This window comes from Pseudopipra pipra, chromosome 3 (assembly GCF_036250125.1).
Source record: "Pseudopipra pipra isolate bDixPip1 chromosome 3, bDixPip1.hap1, whole genome shotgun sequence".
Lineage (NCBI taxonomy): Eukaryota > Metazoa > Chordata > Aves > Passeriformes > Pipridae > Pseudopipra > Pseudopipra pipra.
Genome location: NC_087551.1, coordinates 81,284,682 through 81,299,657, shown reverse-complemented (window position 1 = coordinate 81,299,657; position 14,976 = coordinate 81,284,682).

Sequence of the window (14,976 nt, the reverse complement as noted above, 5' to 3'; positions counted from 1 at the left end):
TTATTAACTCTGGACTCGTTAAGACTTGTAGCCTTTAATGTCACCCTTTTAATGCAACATCTCTGGTTCGGTTATGTGCAGCTTTGGGGATTAGCCAAAGTAGATTTTAATAACTTTGGAAGCATTTGTGTTTATTTGCCTCATGGTTTATGTCTTCTAGGTGAGAAGGTGATTCTGTGTTGTGGTAGATTGATGAGGTTTGGTGGGTGCAGGGATGACTGCATGGGAAATGTGCTCTATTTATCCCACAATTTACTAGATTAACTCAGCATGTGAAACCACCTTGTCAAACTGCTCAGTGCTTTGTCTTTTCACCTTTCCTATTTAAGGGTGTGGTCTTTCAGTGGAAAAAGGCCCACAGCATCTGTTAGCTTGGTGCTCCGTTAGGTGCTTTTGGTCTCTAAAAGCTCAAATGAGAGGACTGGTATCTGTCCTCAAAGACCTTGCCTACATCATTTCACCTGAACTTTTATTATTATACCTCAACTGATAGAGTAGTGGTTACCTCATTTGGACAGGACAGAGTGGTGCTGTATTGTGGCTAAGGAAAAACACAAGTAGTTTGCTCACCTCTATATAGGGCACTGGAAAGTTTACTCATTTGGAAAATTCGGTTAGCCACTGGATGAGTTGTCATTACTCAGTGGTGCTCCGCACGGAATATCTGGAACCTCTCCAGTGGTGGGACACATCTTCTGCATAGTGTCCAAGTCTCACACCTGCAAAGCAACATCAGCTTTGCTCACCTATCATCTGTGGAGAACTGGATTCCAGGCTGGCTCCATGCTCGCTGGGTGAACCTGCCAGAGGCCTTTCGGACGTGAGACATTACCCCTCTTTCAATGCTGGCATGGCCATTTGCAACAGATCCAAGCTAAGTGAGAACCTATGGCTGTTAATAAGGAACCTGTCCCTATGGACCAGTTCCTCAGCATCAAACAGCTTTCTTTTCTAACGCATATATCTCCTTTAGAAAAACGTTGCCTCTGAATCAGTCACTGAGAACATAAAGATGTTATTTCTACCTCTGAATGTACACGTAGTGAATTCTCATAGAATAAAAGCCTCTGTTTTCTCTCTTTCACATTGCCAGTCTTCCTGCCGTTTTATTCCTTGTGGAACAGAGCAGCTGTCAGAACGTGCATGTGTTTCACTGCAGTTACATCCACAGTGACAACTAAAAATAATACAGGAGGGAGATAATTAACATATTGCTACTTTTCTCTTTGTACTGTGCTGCTTACACATGTATTTACTAACATGCTGCTCTATCATGGCTCCCATTAGAGTTATAAAATTTTCCTACATATGGGCTTTAAGCTTTTCTAAGCACAAATTTGACTTTTATTAGAGAAACTTGATATAAGACAGTAATTTCAAAACTGACTTATTGCACACTTATTGGCTCAATTTGTGAAGTTTTATAGGATGCCATTATTTAATTCCCAGAGCCTGCTTACAGCTGCTGCTGCTCTTCTTGGAATACCTTTTTGCTTTGGCAAAATTGCATCTATGACCCCCTCCAGTTGGTAAACACACAAACAGACCATTGAGTGCTGAAACAAAGTATTCTGTATGCTTCTGTAAGTGATCCTAATGCCTGCCTGAAGGGTTGAGTCAACACTTTCAAAAAACAGAGTTTTCTGTGCATGACCACAGGCAGTGGGTTATCTCTGGAGCCAAGACTGTCTGCGGTGAGTTTGGGATGGCGAGTGCGGCTGGAAGCATGATGCAGTGCAGGCATACTTAAGCCAGTTTTAAGCAAGGTGGCTGAGGTATTGAAAGGAGGCCAGAGGATGGGGCTGTGAAACCCAACAGAGAGGCTGGCTAAGACCATGGGCAGGCAGCCACCTTGCTCTCTGCACCACCACAGCTGCTTGTATGCATCATGCCACCTCCGAGCTTCTTGGCAATACTACCTGATGCTGCTGCCACACAGAGGAAGTGGAGGAGGACCAGGGGTGTGCTGCAGAAAGACTCTGGCCAGCTGTCTCAGCAAGAGGCATTCCTCCACATGTCTCCACCTCAGGGATGATAGCAGCACAGCAGGTCAGATGTCAGAGCGGTGGGTGTTTTCTGCACCCCTAGCAAGTTCTCTGTAGGCATTACAGTGCCTGTGCTGGTCTCTAGCCACAGATCAGTAGGCTGGTGAGATTAAAGCTAGTTCAAGTGTGTTGTTTCTGCTGAGCCTCCCAGGCAGGCAGGGATGAGGAACTGATGATATTTAGTAAGGCAAGGGGATGCAGTGTAGGGCACTGTGCTACGTCGTAAACCAGGACTAAGCAGATCCTCACTAGCATTTTCAGCCTACATCCAAGTTTTCCCTCAGTATAGAGTTTAAAACTTTGCCTGCTAATGTTTGTGGTGTGGACCATTTCTAAGGTCAATTAAACCTCCCTAATTGTTTGGTGAAGAGACCCAAACTCGGCTGTGAAGAGGCTTAAATTTCTTTTAATTGCTATCATCTTACAACTTTCACAATAGATTGTATAATTATTGGCTGTTATAATAGATTTTTTTCTGGAATTGTTTCCCTTGAGGAACCAAGCAAGCATGATGTTGTTTTAGGCTGGGGGAGCTAATAATGAAAGAGGTAACGCTAGTGCTCCTTAGAATCATTCTGCTAGTTGGTTGATATAATTTTAATCTTATTCACCTAAACCTGCAATGATGACTGGTAGCTCATTCTTGCTGTCTCAGCGATCTGACATCTGGTGCAAGATACCATAAAGAAAGCAAAACCATTACACTGCAAAAGCCTAATGTGAAATGTTCTTGTGTGGGCTATGTATGTGTTTGTTTTAAAATGTGGCCATTTAGAGAGGTGTAAGAAGGTGGAAAACAGTCAGATTCATTTAAGCAGACATGTGGAAGGATGCCTTTATTCGAAGGCTGGTCCAAGGCACTCCTTCACTCTCTAACCACTGAGAGCCTCAGGCTTCTCCAAAGGGAGGTGGAGAGCAGAAGCTTGGTGCCTGAAGTCAGGAGCTGTGAGTGTAGCTGCACCTTCTGGAGCTGTCTCTCTAGGACCATCTGCAGCACAGGTTTATTTTTTTTTTACTTGATGAAACTTCAGTCTGAAATATGCTTTTGAAACTGACCCTCTAAGATGCAATTTCAGAACAAAGGTGCTGATGTAACTTTAATTATGCTTATTTTAATGCTAGTGATTCAACTTTATTGAAACATTTAAAGTAATTTCATTAAATATACCCATTTATAGAGGACATAGTCAGGTAACCTGAATCTGTTGCTAAGCGAAGCAGACCTTATTTTCTGAAGCTCAGGGTAATTTCCTCTGAGAACTTGCCACCCTTGCACCAGCTAATAAATAAAGTATGCTGAAGATTAAAAACACTGTTTGAGATACCAGGTGATAATTTGGCAATCCTGCAATGGGAACAAAAGTTTTCACTGCTTATTCATTTGTTTGCTTTTTACTGTTTCAATTGTCTGGATTCAATGCCTGGCAAGATGTCCTATGAGTTGTTAAGGTCTCTAGAGAGTATAAACACAGTCTTGACATTGCAGAAAGCTGAAGATCACTCAAGCATCGTATCTTGTTTCCAACAGTGGTTGGCAGCAGGCATGAAGGGACAGAATACAAGGTATGTAGAGTTTCACCAATCTTCCAGTCTTTAGTAATCAGTGCCTTAGTGATGCCCTACACTGATATCCTCTGTAATTAATAACCTGAGACAGACCTACTTCCCATAAATCTGTTTGATTCTTTTTGGCTTCCATCACTTAACCACATGCACTGTTAAAAACTACTTCTCTACAGGCATCTTAAGCATCTGAAAATTTCACAGGTAGAACAGGGCAAAGAGTAGGTTCAAAGACATTGTGGCTACCTTCAAGCAATAAATAATGATTTCTTATTCATCTTTGCCAAGCCACTTACCATAATGTTGGTTGCTCTGTAATACCACTTTTCAGCTGCCACTTTTCCAAACTGAGGACATGTAACCTATGTATTCTCTTGAATGACAGGTGCTGTGTAAGTGACGCAGTTGACACACCAGAGGATGGGATGCCATTCAGAGAGACCTGGACAAGCTTGAGAAGTTGGCTTATGTGAACATCATGAGGTTCACAAGGCTAAGTGCTGCACCTGTGTCAGAGCAGCTCCAGATATCGATACAGGCTGCAGGATGAAGGGATTGAGAGCAGCCCTGCTGATGCTGGTGGATGAAAAAATGGATATAAGCCAGCACTTGCAGCCTAAAAAGCCAAACATATCCCAGGCTGCATGAAAAGGAGAGTGGCCAGCAGGTAAAGAGAAGTGACTATGGAGTAGTGCGTCTGGCTCTGGGGTCCTCAACCCAGGAAAGGCATGGACCTGTTGGAGCAGGTCCAGAGGAGGGACAGGAAGATGATCAAAGGGCTGGAACACCCTTCTGATGAAGAAAGGCTGGGACAACTGGGATTTTTCAGCCTGGAGAAGAGAAGGCTCTAGGGAGACATTATTGTGGTCTTTCAATACTTAATGAGGGCTTATAAGAAAGCTGTGAAAATAGACTTTTTATTAGGGTCTGTGGTGATACGACTGGGGTAACGTTTTTAAAGTAAAAGAGGGTAGATTTAAACTAGATTTAAGGAAGAAATATTTGGCGATGAAGGTAGTGAAACACTGGAAGCCCCATCCTTGTAAATATTCAAGATCAGATTGGACAGGGCTTGTAGCAACCTGATCTAGTTGATGTCCCTTCTGTTGCAGGGGTGTTGGACTGGGTGACCTTTAAAGGTCTCTAACAAGCCAAATTATTCTAATGATTCTATGTGTAATTGTTCTGGTTGTCTGTCCTTGTATTTTCTCTAATTTTAATACATAGATGCACAACATTTGAGGACCTGGTCCAAAGATGTGTACTTATCCATACACCTAAAATTAATATGGAGGACCAATGCCTCGTTTTTTTACTTAATTTTTTTCCACTGATATGTTCTCTCCAGGTCTGCCTAATGGTTGATTTAACACTCCAGTGGATAGTATATGTACAAAGCAGATAATAAACATCACCTCCTAAGGGCACAGGAGCAGGCAAACCCCAAATGCCTGAAGTCAAGCAGGCAAGGCAGAAGGCCAACTTCGCTGAACAGAAATCTTCTCTTGAAAATTAGGCAAAAGAAGAAGGTGTATGCCCAGTGGAAGCACGGTCAAGTGACATGGGAAGAATTTGGAGATGCTGCTTGCCACTGTAGGGAGAAAATTTGTGAGGCCAAAGAGTTCAAGGAGAGTTCGGACAATATTCTCAGGCACATGGTGTGACTCTTGGGGATATTCCAGTGCAGGGCTAAGGGTTGGACTCAATGATCCTTGTGGATCCCTTCCATCTCAGCAAATTCTGTGATTCTGTGATATATGTACACTTAAAAGTACAGGCAAAAAAATCCAAAGCTTCTTCCAAGACAATGGATACTAAAGTGCCGTGGTACCTCTTCAGCTTGCCTGATTACTTGCTTCCAGTTGTTTCTTTGGACTAATTCAGTAGTTTCAATTGCATTTCTGAATTTTCATTTGCTGTTCTCCATCACAGCTAATCCAACTGTGTAAATGTTTTCATAATGTAGGACTACATCTTCACATTATGTGCTTTATTATGAATGCCAATGCTGCTTTAAGGGCAAAAATCGTGACTTTTTCAAATCTCTTTGGAGATTTGAGTCTCTCCTGGATGGTCATCAAGAGCTTCTTCTTATGTTGCCTTCATTCTCTTCCTACAGCCATCATGCTGTGGAAGACAAGCAGGTTAGGAAAGGGGAGCTCATTTCCCAAGCCCTCTCAAGGTCTTGTACTGCAGTCCTCTCTGTACTTTCCCTATTAGACCACTGTCAAGGGCTGCACTTATTTTTCCCTCCCAACGATAATATATTTCGGCACACAAATGCCTGCAAGGCAAACCCACCATCCTCAGACCTGCCCCCAACATGCCAATCACGCAGCGACTGTTTTCTGCAGCAATTGCGTTTCCACTTCAAAGCTATTGGAAAACTCAGGAAAGGATAAACCTGGTCCGAGGACTGCTTGGACCACAATTTTGTCTGGGAAAGGCTGGTTCCCCTTGGAGCTTTTTGGGACCTGCACCACTGCCCTTCTCTGTGCTTAATGAGGCCTGTGGGCATAGAACTGCTTTACTGGAAAGTAACAGTCAGAGTTTAAATATGCTCTGATGACAGCTGACTTTACTTGTTAGAGCTGTTGCACAAGGCTATTGCTAATGATTAAAGCAGATGGACAGGAGGAAGAAAGCAGAAAGCTCGAATGTGTGAGAGGTGAAAGGGCAGGAGAATTAGCCCAGAGATTTCCTGTGGTCTGTGGGTGTTTTGTGTTGAGCGCTAAATCAAAGAATTGCTTTTAATGAATGAAAGTGCTATACTTCAGCAGCTTAATTACAGCTAGTCCTCCTCTCCCGCCACAGTGGGAGTGGGTATTATTTTAGATGTACTTGTGGAGGAGTATAAAATTGCCTTTTCTTTACATTGGCCTTCATGTGGCCCTACTGCCACACCATGTTTTTAATTTTATAGGCCCTGTCCCAGCAGTATGCCTTGCCCATGCTCCCCATCTGCCTTGCAGGAGAGCACAGGAAAGTTTGGGCAGCATAGCCAGCTTGTATGCAAGGGTCCAACTCCAAAAAGGGCATGCTCTGGTAATGGAATTAGAGGCATAAACAAGCCCAGGATGAAGCTCTGAGGTACATTTTTCTCACCATGTCTTTCCTAAGCATTACACATTGCACTTCTGCACAGTCTCATCATCTATATAAAAACCTTATTGATTTTAAGACCAAACATAGTCTTAAGAATTTCTAGAGTTACACCCAAAGGGCCCTGATTCTACAGCCAGTTGTGTAAATGAACTCATAATTACATCATATTCTGCTTTACATGACCATGGTGATACGAAAATGTTCTTCTTTAGCCTCCAGTGATGAAAATATTAAATATATCTTAATTCTGTCTTAAGACAAATTGCAGTACAACTGCTGCTATGTTTATTCCAGCATCAACTGCATTATAAATTAAACTAAATGCATTCTTCTGTCAAGGAAAACATCTACATTTCAGAGCAAAAGTTGTGTTTGATTTGGTGAATTTTATGATTCAAACCTGAAAGAAAATTATTTTGTGCAAACATATGAGGAAAAAATGTAGTGCTACCTGTCCAAATTCTTTAAATTTTGCTATTTCATATCTGGTTTTGTGAGTAGTTGGCTACGTACCTGCATAAGCTTCAAGATATGAATATATTTAATTTTCAAAATATTTATTTCACTAGGAAAAAAAAATATTTAAAAATATCAATGAAACAAAGATAAAACTATTTGCAACTTGCATTCTCCAAAATCTCTGTCTGGAAAACAACATTCCACTTGATGATTCCAAATAACAACAATGATGATGATATAAGGAAGTGCTATAAATTTTGCAATCCATGAGAATTCCAGAATAGCAAACTTAACCTCTTTCCTTAATCTTTTTGTTGCTATTTTATTGTTGCTTTCACATGCCTATTCCCTGTAATTTAACATTTGGAATAGTAATTACTTTTAACCTTTTCAATGAAACCATAAGAGTTTCCCTCTGTCTTTTTAGTTGAGAGTCTCTGCATATTTTAGGCAAAAAGAGTTCTTAGTTCTGGAAGAATCTATTTGCTGTGAAGATATCAACTTTGACAAAATTGTAGGACTTCTTATGTTCTGGTGAAGATAGGTAAATTATGATCAGGAAAAAACTTGTACTGAAAATCAGCATGATTTTCCATTTGCATATGTGCAGGCAGACACAAGGCACAGATAAAACATTTTATAGAGTTTGGCTTAAGATGAAAAAAGATCCAAACCAAAACAACTTTTGTTCCTGTGGAAAAAAAGAGAAACACCCCCCCCCCCCAAAACCCCAAAATCTTTTGTTCCAGTAATGTCTCTCCAGCTTTGATTTAAGCTTTAGTTTCATTCAAATTAAACCACTTAGCTTTGTCTGGTTTGAGAATCATAATCATACAAAACAACAATGTTTTGCCAAACACAATAAATCAGCCTAAGTTCAGTCTAAATTTGTCTCACATTTTTTCCAAATTCAATAAATATTTAGCAGGTTGGACCATGATTTGAGGTTTCTAATGGATTCCCTGACTGTGTTTGGCCTCTTTTGATGGTTTGATGCAGAAAGAAAAGAGTTCCATTGAAATCTAGAAGGAGTTGACCAAGAGAAGCAGATGGAGATCCACACAGACGTGTTTGTCTAGTCCTCCAGAATTGTTTAATCAGTTAAAACCTCTGTCTAATGGAGTACTTTGGCAATAATTAGCCATGCACAGGGTAGCAGGCATAAATATTTCAATGGCAACTGAAGTCCCCAGTTCCCCAGCTGAATGAACTATGCTTCTCCAAGTGATGCAAAGTTCAAGTCCTTTGATTTCAGTGAAAAATTTTCTTTTGTCTAGGTGATGCTGTGTAAAATTATGACAAAGTGACTTCTAATCTCTATTTATACACAGGATCTTCTTGATATTACTGCATTTCTGATATGTATTTACTGAGCCTGGAGACAATCTTCCCTATCAGTGGAAGATTTGTTGTTTGATGGATCTCATTAATTTGTTGAGGAAGTAGGGAACCATGGTGATCATGTGATTTAGAGATTGAAAAATTCTGATTTTTTGTGAAATTTCCTCATAGGAATTTTGAGATTAGAGAGTATTAAAAACAAAATGAACAAACACGTGAGAAAAACAACACTATTGTCAGTAAAGTGTGAAACAACTGGAGAAAAATTATGTACATAGCTTCAATTCCATGATAAGCATTTTAAGAATTAAATAATGTGGGTTTTTTTCCTACCATATTAAGTTAGTATTATTGCTACATTTGAAAAAAAAAATACAGGAATGTTACTTTAAAATGTGACATAGTCCACTTTTGCTTTAACCAAACTACAGTTAAATGAAGAGACAAAATTACGGCAGGGAAAATAATATCTTTATTTATTATCAGTAGAAGTAGAGAGTTGATTTTAACTATTTTCCCTTACAAAACACACAACTAAAGTATACTTGCTAGTGAAAATTAGTCCAAGCTACTGATTGTGCTCGTTTATGAACGCTTTGGTTCTGACTTGTGTGGCTGTGAGGGACTTCTGCTGTATATACTGTGATGCAGCATAAGCAAATAGCAGAACGGATATAAAGCTATCTTTCAGTCACATTGCACGTAGTAACATATGATGGCAATTATGGAGGACAATGAGCTTGCACAAGGCAATATGAACAGGTACTTGAAATATCCAGGCTGGCTCCAACCCTCCTGGTTTTATTTAAACCCCATGCATTGCCTGTGCTGGGGATGCCAATGGGACCCCAAGATGGGGGAGAACTGGCGTTGGGATTGCTGGGCATAGTCTGATTTATGTTCAGGTTCCACCTGTGTTCAGAGCTGTGCTTGTGTTACTGGTTTGAGTTTATCTCTGGAGAAAACAGTAGGGGACAACTGAATGCATCTAAAGCCAAGATGAACTTTTTTTAAGTCACTTTATAAATCTACCATTTGAGACAGGGAAACAAACAAAAAAGCCCCGCTGTCTTTGCAGCTGTCCTTTGCAGCTGTCTTTGGAAGGAAGAGCTATGTAAAAAGCAGAGCAACTTTTTTTCCACAAAAGTTCCTAAAAGTCTGTGTTATTATTTTTCTCAAATTATTAGTTTTCTCACTTGATTACAGTTGCCCAGTTCTTCATTCATCTCAGTTTTATCCTCATAAGGGCAAGTATTGTCTGTAAGATAAATTGCATAGGCAAAGACCAGAGAGCACACCCAAAACTTTTGAAGGCAAGAGGGGAATCAATAAAAATGAGATTCAGACATTAAAAGAGAGTCCTGGCACTTTAAATTCTGAGAGCAAGGAAGCTGTCAAAAGCAGGAAGCAAAAAAAAGATGCATTTTGAGCAACTTGGTCTAGTGGAAGGTGTCCCTGCCAATGCCAGGGTGGTAGGAACTAGGTGGTTTTAAGGTCCCTTCCAACCCAAACTCTTCTATGATTCTATGATCATATGTTGCATATTTTATTTACTTCTGAAATGGCTTGAGGAGGACATATGGATAAGATTAAAGGAGAATGGAAGGTGCCAGGACCATGAGAGGGAAAAACCCCAAGGCAAGAATATGATTTGTAACTCTGTTTTTCATCCTTTGCTCTGGAAAATAGGAAGGATGGGATATGATACAGCAAAAGAGCTGGTGTGGAGGAATTGGCACTGCTCAGAGATTTCCTCCTGTGGCCCTGAACAGGGCATGGTGAAGGAGAGAGGAGCCCCCCAGACAAAGACAAGGGATGGCAAAGCATAACAAGTGCAGAAAGCCCAAGGTGGAAGTGAAGGCTGAATGGCAAGTTGAGACCTGTCTGTTCAGTGGGGAAAGCTAATTTACAAAGGGGAGAAAGGAAGTGAACAAAAAAGGGAGTAAAACCTGTTGAAGACTAGACTGTAATTTAGAAAAAAGGCTCTTGCAGAAAGGGTACAGTGTTTGCTACATGTAGCCTGAGGGAACTAAGTGTGGATGTGTGGGAGCCAGTCCAAGACTGTAAGTTAAAAAAGGGTAAGAAAACATACCAGCAGAAGTGCTGAATTGAGATCAAGAACAAGCATCCTTACAGGTCACTGGAAAATCAGCATCAACCCTTCATTACCTCACTGTGACCACAGATATCTTCTAGCCAAAGTCTAAAGAAAAAACATATTAATCTCAGATATCCTTGAGTGTGAATTCTAGATACATGACGAATGCTGATGATACCAAGTAAGGTCCTTAGGTCTGATCGGCTGCAGTAGAGATAGAGCTTGAGCCTTGATATTGGCTTTTAACCATCTGCTCTGCCATTTCATAACATAAGTGTCTGCAGGCCTAGCTCCTAGTGGAAAAAACCCAGGATTTGTCCTGCATAAGTAAAGACAAGAGAATACCCATGGTTCCACTTTAGAGAATGCAATGCTCTTCTGAGAAGAAACAGTTCACTTCCATGTGACAGTTGCTGCAAAGAAGCAAGTCCTTATAGAGCCTGCTGGAAGACGCTGGTTGTGGAACCAACTGCTGTTTTCTTGCATCTTGACAAAATTGCAAAAACAAATCACAAGCTTGGGACAAGCTGAAAATGAAACAGAGGCCTGGGCTCCAAATGTTCTTTGTTTCATGGGGTGTAGTGAAAACAATGGTAGAAGAAGTTGTAAGGTCATTTTTTAATCTTTTCCATTGTTTCATATTAATTTTCATAAATACTCAGTAATGTGACACAAAGAGTTGACTTGTGTAATAGTTTGCAGTATCTGAGGCTGTTTGGTTAACCTGATTATTTTTTCACTTGTACATCTAATAGAGACAAGCTGAATGTCGGTTTGCTTTGTTTCTCCATTTCAGTTACTCCTCTCTTTTACTTGCTTTTTTAACCCTGTATTTCCCCCCATTAGACTGTCTTGTAGAAGACTAGCTGAAGGAAACTCACACTGCACCCTGGCTTCTGCTTTTGTAACCACCATAAACTTCTTATGTGCAATGTCTTCTTTCCATATTGTATGTGCTACACTTCATTTTCCAAGGAATCAGAAAGTCTAATGTATGATGCAACACTTGTAGAAGAAGATGTAGGGATATGTTTACTACACCACTAGCTTCATTTTCCCAATATTTCCTGCAAGCATGGAGCTCTCAATTCATGTTTCCCTGAGATATAAAGCCTTAAGTGTTTATTATGCTTATCATCAGCATTACTTTTATTATTTAAAGAATAGGAGTGGTTCAGAACGCTGTTGTCTCAACCACTCTACAAATAGGTGACATGTTAGAAGAAAGTGCCTCTATCATAGACAAATGAAAATCTCGGTAAATGAGAAGAGGAAATGTTCTGATTAAATAAACAAAAAGGTAAGGAAACTGAGAAGAAATATATACTTTCTCTGAAAGGTTGTGACAAAGCTTCATTAGTAAGAAGAGAAGGCAATGTGGGAGGCTTTTGAAAGCTGAGGCTCAAGAGTGCAGAGATGTGGCCAGTGTCCCACCTGCTGGAGACAAGCCCTTGTGCACCAGGTCACTGTTAGCTGAGAGGGCAGTAGGGACTTGGTTCCTCAGCATTGTTCTGTCTGCAAAGCTGCGATGGCTGATTGCCATTATGGACTGAAACACACAGGTATTAACTTGAGCTCTAGTTGGGATTCATTGCCTTAAATAAGATCAAAAACCAAGAACAGAAGTAGCTGTTTCTCACACACATGCATGCATGTGCCGCTTCAGGTTAGCTGAAAAGCTCCCCCACTGAGTCCTTAAGAATTTGGTATCCTGTAGGTATCTTACACCTAGGTGGTCAACAACCTCAACCCCAGTGCCAAGGCTGGCACTTAGCAGGTTGTGGCTGACATGCATCAGGACTGGTGCAAGGTCTGAAGATGGGAACCACAGTGTCATAATTGGGGTGTCTGTGAGGGGCACCAGCTCCCGTACCCCGCCTTCATTACTCTCAATCCACGAGGAGTCCAGAGATAGATGCTGCTCAGTGACCTCATGCTTCTCTAATGAGCAGCATCTCATGTATTTCTATGAGAACATATAATTTCTATGAAAGAAAAACCAAGTCTGCCTCATTGCCCATAAAAATTTGCCTGCTACAGGCCCAAGTAGTCTATGTCCACTCAATCAAGCCCTCCAGTATGTAGGCTTCATATTTTCTCTGAAGGCTTCATATGAACATCCTTGCTTATGAAATGAAACAGTCAAGAAACTTGGATTGCAGTTCCACTGTACATGGCATGTACGTTTGAGGAGAAGGAGTCTACAGCTTAGGCTTTATATCACATACACAGAATAGGATCCTTCTGCTATCAGACCAGCCCCAGCAAATGCTCATGGCTTGATTTCCAAAGTTGCTGAACATCTGTTGTTATTGCTGACTTTGGTGCGCAGTGCAAAAGCTCAGCAAGAGCTTAGCAAGGCTGAATGTCAGACTGGCTGCGTGACATCCTGAAGTTTCCTGCGGTACAGGGAGGTCCACAGCGGGTTTGACGCTGGCATGAAACTGGTTGTTTCATATGTGGGAAGGAAAAAGCACTCATGCTTTGTGGCCAAACAGGCAATTGATGGAGGAAATGCAGCAGTGGCACAAAAAATGTGGTGCAAGCTGAGGCAATCATCACTCCAGCAAGCACAATGAACACCTTCTGGCTACATATATGGCTACATGTGTTATGCGTTAGAGTTACACATGTTAACTATACCCATATATTTTTTCCTTCTGTAGAGATAGCCAAGCCCTGGTATTGAAGGCCAGTTGACTGACATAATGTGATCCACTGGTTTCACAAGTCTGTGGGCGCAGGAGGCCCAAGATAAGTGCTGAGCTGGTGACCGGTGCTTGACCTCCGGTGACTTTCCTTCTCTGCTATTGCTGTTGGTCAATCCATTCCCTGCAATTGTAAGCTCTTGTTAGGAAACACCAGAAGGACCTGGAGAGATAGAGGTAGCTACTTCCAATGGGTGCTACTGCCTGCTGACGATTAACTTCACCTTAGGAGGGTTGGTGGGGTTGAGCAGGATGGCTAAGCAGGAGAAACAGGTGTTGATAGAGATTTAGTCAGGAATATAGACAAAGGCCAAGCACAGACTTTGAGATAACAAGGGTGTGAGAAGCCGTGGGAGGACATTATCCATCGTCTTGACTCAAGAGTTTCTGTGCTGAAACTCTATCTGACAGATGCACTTCTTCTTAAAAAGGCTTCTAGTACTAGAAATTGCACAATATCCTTCAGGAACACCTTCCAGTACTTAAAGATCCTTATGGCTGCATCATCGGATTCCTAATAACTGACTTCATTATTCCCTGCTCCAATTTAAGCATGTTACTTCTTGTCATTTCTAAAGGGACGTGAAAAAAGCGAGAATAAGTCCTTTCCCTTTGGCAGCTGCTGTTGAAAGCCTTCAAAACCTATTACAATTTCTCATCTCCGTTTTCTTTTTTTTTCTCGGCTAAGCATTACAAAATTTTTTCTCCCTCCTTGTTTTCTCAATCTCTGCTTGTTCTTACTGTCTGTCTCTGAGTCCCTCTCTTCACATAATTTTGAAGTGCTGCATCCAAGACCAGACTCAATACTTCAGCAGAAGTTCACCAAGTGTGCCAAAGGGTGTCTCACAAATGTCACTCCTGTTTATATCTCCAGCATTCACCTTTTCTGCAGTTCCCAGCACCAGTCATTCACATTTGATGTCTAAGCCAGGGTCACCCATACGGACCTTTTTCTGTTGGGCCTGCTCTGTAACAAGCTGTCCCTCCTAAGGAATTTAAGCTGCCAATTGCTAAGGAATAAAGCACTCAGGACAAACTAGAAACCCAGTGATTTGACACATGGTTCATTTTGAAATGGACCATTATTTTCTGAGCAAGAGCTGGGGAACTCAGCACAAATAAAACTTCTCCTAAGCCCATGGAGATCTGTCTGGCCCCCAAACCATTTTGATTTAACCTCCATTAGCCAGGCCCTTGTAGCAAAGAGAGCTGCTGGAACAATAGTAGCAGCTGTAGCAGTGAGGAAAACAGAAGCAGCGAGGTTTGCAGGATCTGGATGCTGGCCATACATCTGGGCAAGCCCACTCCACACAACCTGTGATGCAAGCCCTGCGCAATGCAAACAGACATGTGCATTTAAGCCCAGCCTACATGTAAGCTTTTAGCAATTGGAGGATCCCCTTGAGTGTCTCCAGCATTAAGGGACCACATGATTTCCGTGATGGAACATCATGGAGAAGGGCACAGCAAGGGTATAAGGGAAGAGTCACAGGTTCTTGCCACCAGAAAGGAAGACTCTTTGGCCTTTTGGTAGAAACAGAGGCTTTTTTCCTTCACTCTTTCTAGTCTCTTATTTGGACAATAGATTCAAACTCTAAAATAAATCAGTATAGTGAAAAATAAGTAGTTTGAAGTGATGTTTTACTTTCAGTCAGAG